Genomic DNA, 13,831 nt, shown 5'->3' with positions numbered 1-13,831 from the left:
CCCCGAATGATGGAGTGTGCTCGAATAGGTTAAATGGGGCTCCCAACAAGAGCGTCAAATGACCCCAGAAGGATGGAATGTGCCCGAGCAGCTTATCAGAAGAGCGTAGGGCTCTCCGTCGAAATAAGCAGTAGCCAAATTTTGCATAACTGTAGAAAATTAAATGGCAAATCGTTTGGCATCACAAATTTAGATGTACCTTGTAAGGTCGCCGATCTATGGCAGGTCAAAGTTAGGCCATGGTTTCAGCGAGTAGCCAAAACCCAGTGCAGAGGTCTCCCGAAATATGGAGTATACCCGAGCGGATTATCAGGTGGCCCAGACGGGAGCAAAGGGCCCTAAATTCAAACACGAGACTTTATATATAGGGCCCCGAACAGTCCAGTGTGGCCGTAGCGGCGAACAAATAGCGTTCCCAATTGCGTAGGGCCCTCCATTTAAAAAAGGAGGTACTCAAGACACAATGTAGAGGGCTCCGAATAATCGGGCACGCCAGAGCAGTTAACAGATAGGGCCCTCGGGAAAAGCGAAGGACCCTAACCAGAGTGGTGCCCTATCCTAAACCAGATGTAGAGGTCCCTGCGATCGAATGGGCCCCAGCATCTTCTCAGAAGGGGCTTTGACAGGAGCGTAATGCTCTTCATTCAAATAAGAAGTACCCAAAACCCGGTGCGGAGGGCCCCCCGAAGGATGGAGTGTACCCGAACAGGTTATCAGATGAATCTAATGGGAGCAGAGGGCCCTAAACTCAAACATGGAGAACCAATGTGCAGGGTTCTTCGAGCAATCCAGTGCGGCCGAGGAGGCGATCAAATAGGGCCCCCGACAAGTGCGTGGTGCCCCATTCCAATAGCACGTGCCCAGGGCTCAATGTAGAAGGCCACAACAGCGTAGGGTCCCCCATTCAGAAAAGAAGTACACAAGACCCATCGTGGAGGATCTTTGAACGACTGAGTGTGCCCAAGCAGGCTATCAGATAGGCCCCCGACAAGAGTGTAGGGTCCTAAGGAAGAGACAGAGAATTGGAAACGCCCTAGACCAATGTAGAGGGGCTATAAACATATCGCAAGCGTGTCGGTAGGTCAACTGAGACCCACGTAAACGGCCCCTAAGTAACTGAGAATACCCCGGCAGGTTGAGGTATGGGACCCCGGCCATAGCTCACAGAGCCTTCCTGGTGAATGGAAAGAATCCGTGGAAGAGGCCATGATTGACAAGAGTTCCCGGGCACGTTAACAGGAAGAATCCCAACAACAGTGCAGGGCCCTCCGAACAATTGTGAATAAGTGGAGGGAGAAGTGGAATGATACTTAATAATCGTAATGATCCTGTAAGTGGGCATATAGTTCCCCCGGACACAGCATGGGACCCCTAGACGGTGTAATGGCGCTTAAAATGCCGGTTCAGAACTGTTCCAATCACTGAGTGATTCTTTTTTACTTTCATGGGCCCTTTAGTTTTAATTATAACTGTTCTTGGTTGCCTGGAAGTCCAAAGATATCCCGTTTTGTTGCGTTTTGTGTTAAAACACTACATCTGTTCGGCCGTCTATAGGCTCCTCAGAGCCAATGGGCCCCTTCGGGGCCAAAGGGGGTGGCGCATGGCTCCGTGGCCCTCCTCCCTCTGGATCCGCCCTGCACATGAATGAGCACTGCAAAATGGATGACTTCCAGAGTGTCTTCCTGTCTTCCAGACTTCCTTTACAGTAGGGGTGCTTTCATCAGGAAATACCCAACATTGTCCTCAGAGCCGACCAAATGTCAACCTTTCACTGAGCTCATAAGACAACTGGACCACAATACCGTAAAACATCATGCTATTTGAAGTGAAACTCTTGGTGAAGGGGGAGATGGTAATGAAACCTGTCCCCCCCCCCCTCATTGCCTACATTTCCTATACCGTTCCACTCATCTTTCATTGCTTTCCCATGGTCTGCATCATTGGGTATCATATGCAAAAGTCAGCAAAAGCTTGAGCTGAGTATAATGGTTTAAAAGCTATCAAAACATTGATGAAATAATTGCATTTGAAGCAGAAGCGTAGTTTTTGAAGATAGGTTAGGGAGCAGTGAAAAATTATGTGATGTACTCCCAAAATATGGATGTCTCCGATATGGGCACGCTTCTTCACAAACTTTGGGGGAGGGCTGGACCCCTGAACTGAATAAGTGAAGATCTATGTGATTAGTAACCATTCTCATTCAGGACAGGCCCAAAAATGACATAAATTGGTATTTCGAAGCTATCATCACCTCCTGCAATTTTCCTTCATAAGCAGTGCCATCAGTCTTCAACACCAAATCCAAAGTTCTTTGAAAGGGAAGAAGGCTGGTCGCTTACAACTGCTTCAGTTAGTCAATAGCCTTTTCAGTGTCTTGAAAAGGCGGTTTGGACAATCATAGGTACTACAATGCCTTGATCGGATCATTCCGCCGACGTACCCTGAACTGTTAATGCCTCTTATCGGTGAGGACGTGATGCTGAATCACGGCACAGCCAACGAAGTAAACAAGGCCAGAAATGACACTCTAAGCAGGTACAATCACACTGCGATGCGAATGCCATTCGCCAAGTCTCAGTGCATTGAAAGTCACCGCCCACCTCATATCAGTCGCATCGCAACAATTGCAGACAGATAAATCCCCATATCTAGATATTTTCCAGTACTTTATAGTCGTCTAGTTTGGGACGCTGAGCGTCGACGGTTAAAAACAGCGAATCGGCCGACCAGCCGGGCCATAGGAAACACACTGCAACCGAGTCGGCCGACCAACTTAAAATCATAGGATATTTTTGTCGCTGGGTTGGATTGAAACCTAGAAAAGATACCAGGGTGCCGCAGAGAGCGGCAAAGTCTTTCCAGAAATGTTAGGTATATAGTGTGCGGTATTTTTTCGTCTTGGCTGTCACAAAAATTTGCTATTCAAAAACATTTTTGACACCAATCTTCGCGTGAATACAAGCCTTTTCGTCGCCGACCTTACCCACCAAGTCGGCTCGTTTCATCACTCCTGGAGCCATAGAGCGTGGTCTAGTCCGTTGGTCATAATTGACAGCAAATATGGAGGAAAAAGACATGGTACAGACTACAGAAAATCAAACCGAGTAACCATAAAAACTGCCATTCGCTCCCTCGCATCGATGAAAACCTCGCCTTGCTTGGAGGATCAAAGTACTTCACTTGTTTGAACGTTTACGCGTGCAGGCTTGAAGCTCAAAATGTCAAAATGCGAATTTTTCAAAAAAGAAGTTAAACATTCGGTTATATAGCTTCACCAAGTGGGATCAAACCAGATCCTAGTAAAGTAGAAGTCATCATAGACCTGGTCCATCACTCTGATGTGAAACGCGCTCTCTCATTAATTGGTATGTGCTCGCAATGTCACCGTTTCATTCCAAATTTTGCGACAATCGCAAAAGGTCTCACGGAAGTAACGAAGACAAAAGACATCTTTATCGAATGAAGCATACCAAAGGCGCTTGAAAGTCTTCGCGAAGCTCTCATTGGAGCTCCTGTACCGGCTTACCTAGATACCTCAAGCCATATAGACTTAACACCGATGAGTCAAACCACGCGACGCTCTTGGTGCTGCTCTTGTGTGAGACGACAATGCAAAAGAGTAGTGCAATACCTCTCACATCTATTGAATGCTACACGACAACAGTGGCCTGCAAGCGAAATGAGGCATACGCAATTATTTGCGGCATTCCAAAGCTGACACGCTTCCTTCTTGGCACAAAATTTCCTGTCATGACGGACCACAAACCTTTAACACGCGCTCGGAGGTCAAATTGACCAGCCCCCCGAAGGTTTTGCCGGAATGGTTTCCAAACGGTGCGGCGCAGCTCGCCAAATTTTGCATAGCTGTCGATAATTGAATGACAGATCGTCTACCATCAACAATGTAGACTTACCTTGTAAGGGTGCTGACCTATCGTGGGTCAAAGTCAGGTCATAGTTTCGGCGAAGGCAATTGCAGGGAATAGTTCAGTCTGATCCAATAGCGGAGTGTTAGATGAAGCCAGACATCTTTGAGATGCTTTCTCAGGCAACACAACCATTGAGTAACAAATTGGATTGGCTTGAGATCAGGTTTTAATGTCCAGACCAAGGTCAAAAAAACCGACCTGTTTTATTACTCTAGGGCTTCCTGTATGGGCTAGTTTCTGTGCTCATTTCGAATTTACTGATGACAGGAAACCGCATTATGCACCCTTCCATAGACTTCCTAGAAATCAGAATAGCTCACTGGCCTAGAATGACACCAGGTCAACATTTTTAGGAGCATACTGCTTAGCGTAATCTTTGACGTTATCCATATGCAAAACTGAAGGCAGTCTCCTATGATTTTGGTCACCATGACCTTGAAAAGGTCAAAACAACGTCCACTTATCATTTATATGAGCTTGTGACCTTTTGCCTAGAACAGTTTATCTTGGTTCTGGGGGCCTTCTGGAGACCAGCCTGGAATTTGACTTGTTTGACCTTATTTGACCCAAAGGTCATGACCTAAAAGCTTAAAATTTGACCTAAATGAGTTTAAGGTTCAGATCAACATACTCTGTCAGTTTTGATGTCTCGGTATGTTCGGTAGAGTGTTCGGGAGAGGAAGCTCATCCTCCGGAAAACTTTCGATTGTTTCTGGTCGAACAATCCTCGACTTTAACGGTCTGCAGGAAAATGACTCTGATAGTCAGGATGATTCGTTTGTATTATTGCAACTTAGGAACATCTCAAATTTTCTCGAATCTCTGCTCATTATACGATCTTGGACGATTTGATATTCCGCATTACGGACACTCAAAAGTGTACAACATTTCCTGGGCTTGCAGTTAGTCATTCCTCGCAATCCTTCAAAACCGTCTCATCGAAAAAACCCACACAGGATATTTTGCTGGTCATCTAGGCATCGATAAGACATATGATAAACTCGTTCACGTTATTATTATTCTGGCCTTGTACCGAAGCGTAGTTCAGCATTTGAAAACTTGCGTAGCCTGTAACATGCAAAATTGCGAAAAGAAACAAGCTCCTCTGCAAAACATGCAAAATTCCAAATTACCCTGTCAAAATTTTTGCAGTAGACACTTCTTGACCATTTCCGCCAAGGTATGATGGTAATCAGTACATCAATAACATAATTTAACATGTTTTTGGCTGGCCTGAGTCATTTGCCACCGAGTCAAAAAGTGCTGAAACCGTGGCACAAATTCTTATTGAGGAAATGGCCCCAGATCATGCCTATCCCACGTCATGCCACGTCATCCAGGCATTATTGGGTCTGACAATGGGACTGAATATGTTGATGCCATCAATCGAACAAATTCCGCATTCTTCCAAGTTAAACACATTCGCATTGAAGTCTATCCACCCTCATACAGTCAGAAATCAGCCACACAAACCGGCCCGCATAACTACTGCCGTCCAATCCGATTGCTGGATATCAGATGAAGATCGAGAGATGGGGAGATCAAATAAAGCAATTAACTTAATAGGCTCGCACCAGTGCTGGCAATTGCTTTTACCGAATATCCTGGCGCATTACATTTCAAAGACAAAATGATTACGATCCTACCCGCCCCCAACTGCCAGTGGCACCCTCACAGCACACTTGATGGACTGTTCAAGTTTCGGGTCTCCCGGCAAGTTATTCCCAGTGAGGCTAGCGTCAAGACATTGCTAGAACTCGATTTCCTGTGACCCAAATACTGGTGGCAATGCGGCGGGCCGTGCCATCAAATGGTGCAAACCGCCCTGAACATAACCTGAAATCGGTGGTAACCAGCCTGCAATAGCGCGGATGTGTATTTGTAGCAAGCAAGTGACTAAAATATTGCAAGGTTTGCTGTGCATGAACTCACTCTTGTGAACACTTCACGATGTATTGAGTAACAGCGAGGAGAGCCCGATTGCCGTTAGGAAAAACCAATGTAACAGCGGGCAACATGTTAACACGCGCCCGGGTGACCGGTTGGATGCCCTTTGCTCGGGTGGGGGTCAATTTGATCCCAATGAGATCTCAAAAATCAAGAGGGCTAGAGACACCAAATTGACAGGGTATGTTGACCTGTTCCAGAACTCACTTAGGTCAAAGTTTGAGGTTCCTAGGTTGTGATCTGCGGGTCAGATAAGATCAAACAATGTCAAATTCCAGGTTGGTCTCCACAGGTTTTCTACAACCTAGATAACTATTCTAAGAAAAAGGTCACACGCTCATTCGAGGTCAGTGACCTTGTTTGAACTTTTGAAAGTCACAGGAATCAAAACCATCGAAAACTGCTCTGAGTTTTGCATTTGGATAAGCCACAAAGATTACGCTAAGCAGTGTGCTCCTAAAAACAAAATGTCGACCTGGATCATTGTAGGTCATTGACCTATTCTGACCCTGAAGAAGTCTACGGAAGATGTATAATGCGGTTTCCGTTGTCAATAAATTTGAAATGAGCATCTCAAACTACCCCATATAGCAATCCCTACAGTTATAAACAGGTTAGTTTTAACCTCGGTCTGATCTTCATACCTGATCCTAGGTCAATTTAATTCGTTTATTTACCTGTTGTGTTGCCTTAGAAACTATTTCAGAGATGTATGGCTTCCTCTAACACTTCGTTGTTGGATCAGATTGAACGGTTCCCCGGAAGTGGCCTTCGCTAAAACCATGGCCTGACTGACCTGCCATAGGTCAGCGACTTTACAAGATGCATCCCAATTTTTGATGTCAGACGATCCACTGCTCAATTGTTTACAGCTATGGAAAATTTGGTGCGGCTACGCCGCGCCGTTCGGAAACCATTCCGGAAAAATATTTCAAAAGGGGCGGTCAACTTGACCCCCCACCTGAGCGTGTGTTAAAGCAATCCAATGTATATATCAAGCCTGTATCCTACAGTCCTTAAGAGTCCGTCACGATCCGAGAAAAGCAACTAGAGCTGAATAAACAATCAACATCTTGCATCAGACTGAACATGTACATACACGGTTTTTTAACGTGACAATACATATCCAGGGAGCAGGAGAGCTTGATAGAAGCAGTAAAAACCTTAAGTTCCTGGTTTGTTCGGCGCTGTGAGCTAGCAGGTTTTATGCCGGCTTATCAACCTTCAAAACATATATACATGCATATATATATATATTATATATATATATATTATATAATTATATATATATATATATATGTGTGTTGTGTGTTGTGTGTGAATATATATATTGCATATATATATATATATATATATATATATATATTTGCTTATACATGTACCATTCAAGAGAACGGTATATTGTGTTTTGGGTAGCTTACGGCTTAGTTTTTTATTTTTTGGACGTTACTTTTCACACTTTCGGCCTATTTTCAACTGTTTGGCTATAAATTAACTCACAAATAGGCATGCGCAATCATACGATATATTCATAGTTCAACGTTTCGGATATATTCTCTGTTCTCCCTCAAATGAATAGGTATTAATCTCATGCCAACAGCTGACACATAAATAAGCAGAACATTAAACACGGGAATGCAATCAGCAATGAACATCTTATTTGGGTTGTTCGCTTAACCTACAACCAGAAAGAAAAAGGAAGAGATCTTTAATATCGGTCTAAAATATCAAACACAAGAGAACTGGACGTCAACAGAACGCCTCGGCCTCAGTTAGGCAATGTTTAGGAAAAGCCGAGCTAGAAGTATACTGAAGTGTGATACAGTAATGGTGTAGTTGGTGTCCCGAAGTGATGGTGTGTGTCCCAGCTCCGCTGGTTCCGGCCCTTGATGAGAATATATTTTGCCAGATGTCGCCAGATTTCGCCAGATATCTTCATTACATCGGCACGCCAGCCTCGCGCGGGACGCCTGCGAACTCAAACCCCCAGCGGCGGCACGCCCATCCAGCAGAGTCGCCGTCCACTGGGCTTCACCACCTCGTGCCGCGACCGACACTCAGCAACGCTCGACCCCTCCGAGTGCGACGCTGCCGGCAGCCTTCCGCCGTACTCCCGGGCCTAGGATCACTCCATACGCATATCACACTTCGCAAGCAGGCGCAGCCAGTCAGCTCAGGTCGCGCTCATATAGAAACCAAATTGAATCTGCGATGGTAGTAACACGGGCCGAGATTGTAACGTTTGCAAAGGGATGAGAGCAGTCTTATGGGACAGCAATTTTTTCGTTATGCATCTTTTCCACTGAGGACATTTGCATGCCACCGGCACCAGACGAGCGCGTGGGCTGGCCAAGCACCAGATGACGTCACCTGGGTGACTGGCTGACTGGCTGACTGGGTGGGGTGTAGTAGATGTGGTAGGCGTAGTATTATTTGCAGAAAGAGCTTTAAAAGCGTTCTGAAACAGTATCGCGGTAGCAAGGCATTCTGAAACCGACGACGGAAAACAAAGCGGCCGCAAACTCTAGCTTCAAAAATCAATAAACAGGTGAAGGGACCAAGACGAACAGGCGCACCAAAATAGAACGGTATTTGAAACGCAGAGTTATTAGCTGAGTAGCTGCACACGTAGCACTCAGGAACTGAAAAAAAGATTTAAAACATCAGCAATAAAATAAACAGGAGCTGAACTTTTCAGCTCCTGAGCACCCAGAAACTGATAAATAATAAATGTAGCATTGTAAGGACGGTGGAAAGACCAATAACTGTGATAACATGACTAGGACCACAATTTTGAGCAGCGTGAGCCATCGTCTCTACGACGCCTTAAAAGCTGTATGCAGCATAAGATACCTAACCAAAGAAATGACCACAAGGTAAATGGGTAGCTAATCGCTGCAGCCAACGCACCGCAGAGCAGCCAGCATGTCATCACAATGGTGTGTGAATTTGGCTAAAGATATGCATTTGGCAATGTGAAAACGCACCAAGCGAGCATCCCATTAAGAAACTGATGGTGCCTCTGACCCTCACGCCCATCTGTCAGTCAGTTAGGACCTGGGCTGACTAACGGCTTGACCGCGCGCAACACGCCTGGACAGTTTAGCCTGAAGTGCGCGGGGGAATTCTTGGCTTCATCAGGTTTACCGCGACTTAAGTCCAGTTGGTTATACTGGTCATTGGAGGACCTTTTATTATGGACGTTTATATCCATTAAGCAATCCAGACGATTCTCGATCTTACGATCACCCAGCTTTGTCACACCTAAGGCTGTCAAGGACTGTCCTGGAATTTCGTTGCGGCGTCACTGAGGCCGCATTCCCTGACCCTGATGGCAAACTTTAAGGAGAATCAACTGACATAGTCATGAAATCGTCAATAAACGCACATGTTAACAAGTATACGTACAGGCTGAACGGCAACGTACTAAGTGCTGATGGTGTAAAACCTAGCGATCTCTGTGGGTACGTCGGCGACAGATTCGTTGAGCTGTGTTGAGCTTCCCCACGAGCTGCGTGTCGCCAACCACATACCGTTCCCTAACATTGAAATAGATGTCAAGCACTTTTAAGGCCAAGACGCTTACAAACAGATGCAGTTGTTGCATGAACGCGGCTAGCGCCTGCCACCCGGAAAGCCGTCGCACAGCCGCCTCGCATCCTTGATAGTTGTTGCATCCTCGCATCCTTGATCCCAGTTGTTGCATGAACGCGGCTAGCGCCTTGCACCCGGAGAGCTGTTGCACAGCCGTCTCGTATCCTTGGTATGCAGTTGTTGCATGAACGCGGCTAGCGCCTGCCACCCGGAGAGCCGTCGCACAGACGCTTCACATCCTTGATATGCAGTTGTTACATGAACGCGGCTAGCGCCTGGCACCCGGAGAGCTGTCGCACAGCCGCCTCTTATTCTTAATATGCAGTTGTTGCATGAACGCAGCTAGCGTCTGCCACCCGGAGAGCCGTCGCACAGCCGCCTCGCATCCTTGATGAGGCGAGCACTGAAATATTGGGCAGCGATCCCGCACTCAACAATAGCCTCAGACGTGACTTTGTCGTCATTGATTGGTACGCCAATGCTTCAATAAAGGACTGCATAAGGCATGCATTTTCCTGGTAAAGCAATGAAACGCCAAATAAAAGATACAAGCCCCAACTTTCTAGCGCAGGCAAAAGTCCCACAAGATTAAGGAAAGACCCTACAAACTCATCATCAAGACAAATATGTCTTTTTTCTTTTTCAAATTTATTCCGAATGGTTTGCATGGGTGACTTCGGATTCAGAGTACCTGTTAAGAGCATAGCTTGTTGCGTGTACCCACCGAACCCACCACCCAAGCGTGCCGTCCAGTTTGACAAATAGCTTTGCCTCCACCTTTTCGTCAGACAGGACTGCGGAGGGTTTTGCTTGCCGCACAATGCCGCGGCACGGCCGCCCCGGGCCTCGGCTGACCCTCGTTGGCCAGTTGCCAGCTAGCCTTTCCATTTCAGTCGGGTCTCTGAAGAATTCCTTGGTTCTTGAATAGCGGCAATATAAATGTATCAATGTCTCAACTGAATGTAAGCAAAATGTACCGTAACTACTTTCTGGTCGATCAATTATGTACAGGAAAAAATTTGTTGGTATTTTTTGCTGATCACACCGAAATAAAAGGATTGAACGAACACGTTCTTTATTACTCTGGAAATATTGTGCGTACTACCTGTCCGTACAAAGCCCATGTCTTGCAGCCATTCGTTTTCTAACTTGCATTGCGCCGAGGGTTGTTTTGATATCAGGGAGTGTACGAATTGTTTATAAGCTATTCGTAATAATTCATATGGATTTGCCAGTCTGATCTGGTAAGGCATTATGAGATACAATATTAATCCCCTATTTCTTCAAGCTCGTGATTATTTGCGGGAGACTTCTGACCAGAGATGCGTAGCACAAGAATGTTCTTAAAATGTTATAAATCTCTCTTATCTCCTGCCTCGAGTACAGTTCCCCAGATAAAGGTGTCATAACGTCTGCTTAGAATCTAAGGTCTGCTAAAAATACAATATATCGTCCCAGCCTTTAACCATGGTATTCTTAGACTTAGATCCGAACACTACAAAAATTTTCGGACAGAAGCCAATGCGTATCCGGGTTGTATAGTGAGGAAAATTTTCACCACACTTGAAACACATTCTTCCAAAACGGATTTTGAAATATCTTAATGACATATTTTAGTTCCGCTGGTCCGTAGATTACCAGGACTTCAACAGATACCATCTTTGTCCTGATTAATTTTGACCAATCGTGCTGTGAGCAAACAAGCCTTCGAATCCACGACATTTTTAAGCTGTTTTTTTGTATAGCAGTCGATACACACCGTACCAAGACCGTTAAGTATGGGTGGTTGTTATTTTAGTTGTTTTAACACGGTGTTGTCTATCTCCCATAGGAATTTGAACAACAGCATTTCTATCCTCCTAACGATGTTCCCTGGAGCATTTGGCATAGCTGCAAATATATTTACTAGATTTTAGCAAGGACCTCATAACAGCTATTTTCCCATTAAAGTTAATACGCGCCCGGGTGGCCGGTTGGATACCTTTCGCTCGGGTGGGTTGTCAATTTACCCCCCCCCCCCCTGAGGTCCTGGGAACTAAAAGAGTCAAGCACACCAAATTCACCGGGTGTGTTGACCTGTACGTTAACTCACTTAGGTCAAATTTGAGGTACTTAGGTCGTGACCTCCGGGTCAAATAAGGTCAACTTCTACGCTGGTCTCCGAAGTGCCCCCAGAACCTAGGTAACTGTTTCTAAGCAAAAGCTCACGTGCTCAGTAAGGTCAGTGACCTTGTTTGAACTTACAAAGTCATGGTGACCATACAAGATGTCATAGTGACCATGCAAGATAAATCATACAAGACTGCTCGGAGTTTGTATTTGAGTAAGCAATAAATATTACGCTAGGCAGTATATTTCTAAAAACAAAGTGCTGACTTGGGTCATTTCAGGAAAATCACCTATTCTGGCCTCTAAGAAGTCCATGGAAGATGTATCATGCGGCTCCTGCGATCAATAATTTCGAATTCAGCACCAGAAACTATCCCATACTGCAAGCCCTTGAGTAAAAAAACAGGTTGGTTTTGACCTTGGTCTGAGCTTTTAATCTGAACTTAGGTCAGCGTAATTTGGTCATTCAATATTGGTGTTGCCTAAGAAAGCATCTCAGGGATGTATGGCTTCGTCTAACGCTCCGTTGTTGCATCAGATTGAACGATTCCATAACCGCTGAATCCATGGCCTGACTTTGACCTGACGCAGGTCAGGTACCTGACAAGGTAAATATAAATCCCCCCCCCCACCCCCACTCGAGATCCCCCACTCGAGCGCGTGTTAAATATTACATTTTCCCGATTGCAATAGCTCCCCCTCTTTATGTGCGGAAGCTTCAATTTAAAGTTTTTGTTGGTTATATCCACGTTGTTCTTGCTGAAAGCAATACCGAGCTCTTAAAATTTTTCAAAAATGTAATTTTTCCCGCATCTATCTGTAAAGTTTCATTGCTGATCACAAACTGAAGGCCTTATGTCTTGTTAATGCTTAACTTTAGAACGGAAACGGAGGAATTTTTTCCGTTCCGTTCAGGGACACGTCATCTACTTTGATGAACGCCATCAAATCGTCAGCGTACTGTAACAGCCGAAATTCCTGGGCATGCTGTGTTTGAATGCCGCACAGTAGCTGTGATTTTATGATTTGGTTTGTTAGAGGCTTCACGGCGAGATTAAAGGGTTAGTCAGACGCTGAATCTCTGCCTTATGCCGTGCTGCATTAACACGCGCTTGGGTGGGGTCAGATTGGTCCCCAAAGGTTTTTCCAGAATGATTTCCGAACGGCGTGGTGTAGTCGCGCCAAATTTTGCATAACTGTAGACAATTCAATGGAAAATTGTTTGGCATCAAAAATTTAGATGCACCTTGTAAGGTCGCTGATCTATGGCAGGTCAATGTTAGGCCATGGTTTCAGCGAAGACAATTTCTAGGGAATCCTCCAATCTGATCCAACAACGTAGTGTTAGACGAAGCCATACGCGTCTGACATGCTTTCTTAGGCAGCACAACAGTCAGATGAGCAAATTACATTGACCTAAGGTCAGGTATGAGGGTCGCACCAAGGTCAAAGCCAACCTGTTTTATTACTGTAGGGTTTGCTGTATGCGATAGTTTCTGGCACTCATTTCGAGTTTATTGATAGCGGGAATCGCCTTATGCATCTTCCATGGACTTCTGAGAGGTCGGAATATGTCATTGACCTAAAATGACCTAGGTCAACATTTTGTTCCAGGAACATACTGCCTGGCGTAATCTTTGTCGCTTTGTCAAATGGAAAACTCAAAGCAATCTTGTATGACTTTGGTCACCTTGACATTCAAAAGATCAAACAAGGTCACTGACTTTCAATGAGAATGTGGCCTTTTGCTTAGGAACAATTATCTACGTTCTGGGGGCACTTTGGAGACCAGCCTGGAACATGACCTTGTTTGGTCTTTTTTGACCTGAAGGTCATGATCTAGGAACCTGAAACTTTGACCTAAGTAAGTTCACGTGCAGGTCAACACACCCGGTAAATTTGGCGTTTGGTTTGGTAAAGCTTTCTTAGTTTCCTAGATCTCAGGGGGGTTAAATTGACTCCTCCACCGGAGCGAAGGGTACCTAGTCGGCCACCCGCGAGCGTGTTAATATTTGTTCGCCGTAGAAGCCATCCAGTAATATACGAGAGAAAATTGGGCTATTCCAATATTCATATGAACTAAGTGTTTAAGTTGTACTGATCCAGCATGTTAGATACAATGTTTCAGGATACTGTTTCAAGTGCGGCTTCAAAATCAGTTTCTGCTACCAAACCGGACTGTTCAGAGTTATTCACTGAATCAATGATATCGCATACTAGTCTGGGTGACGTAATCAAGCAACGTGCTGTGC

The sequence above is a fragment of the Pollicipes pollicipes genome, unplaced genomic scaffold (assembly GCF_011947565.3).
Source record: "Pollicipes pollicipes isolate AB1234 unplaced genomic scaffold, Ppol_2.1 Scaffold_7231;HRSCAF=8579_pilon_pilon_pilon, whole genome shotgun sequence".
Lineage (NCBI taxonomy): Eukaryota > Metazoa > Arthropoda > Thecostraca > Pollicipedomorpha > Pollicipedidae > Pollicipes > Pollicipes pollicipes.
Note: the sequence above shows the minus strand (reverse complement) of the source record.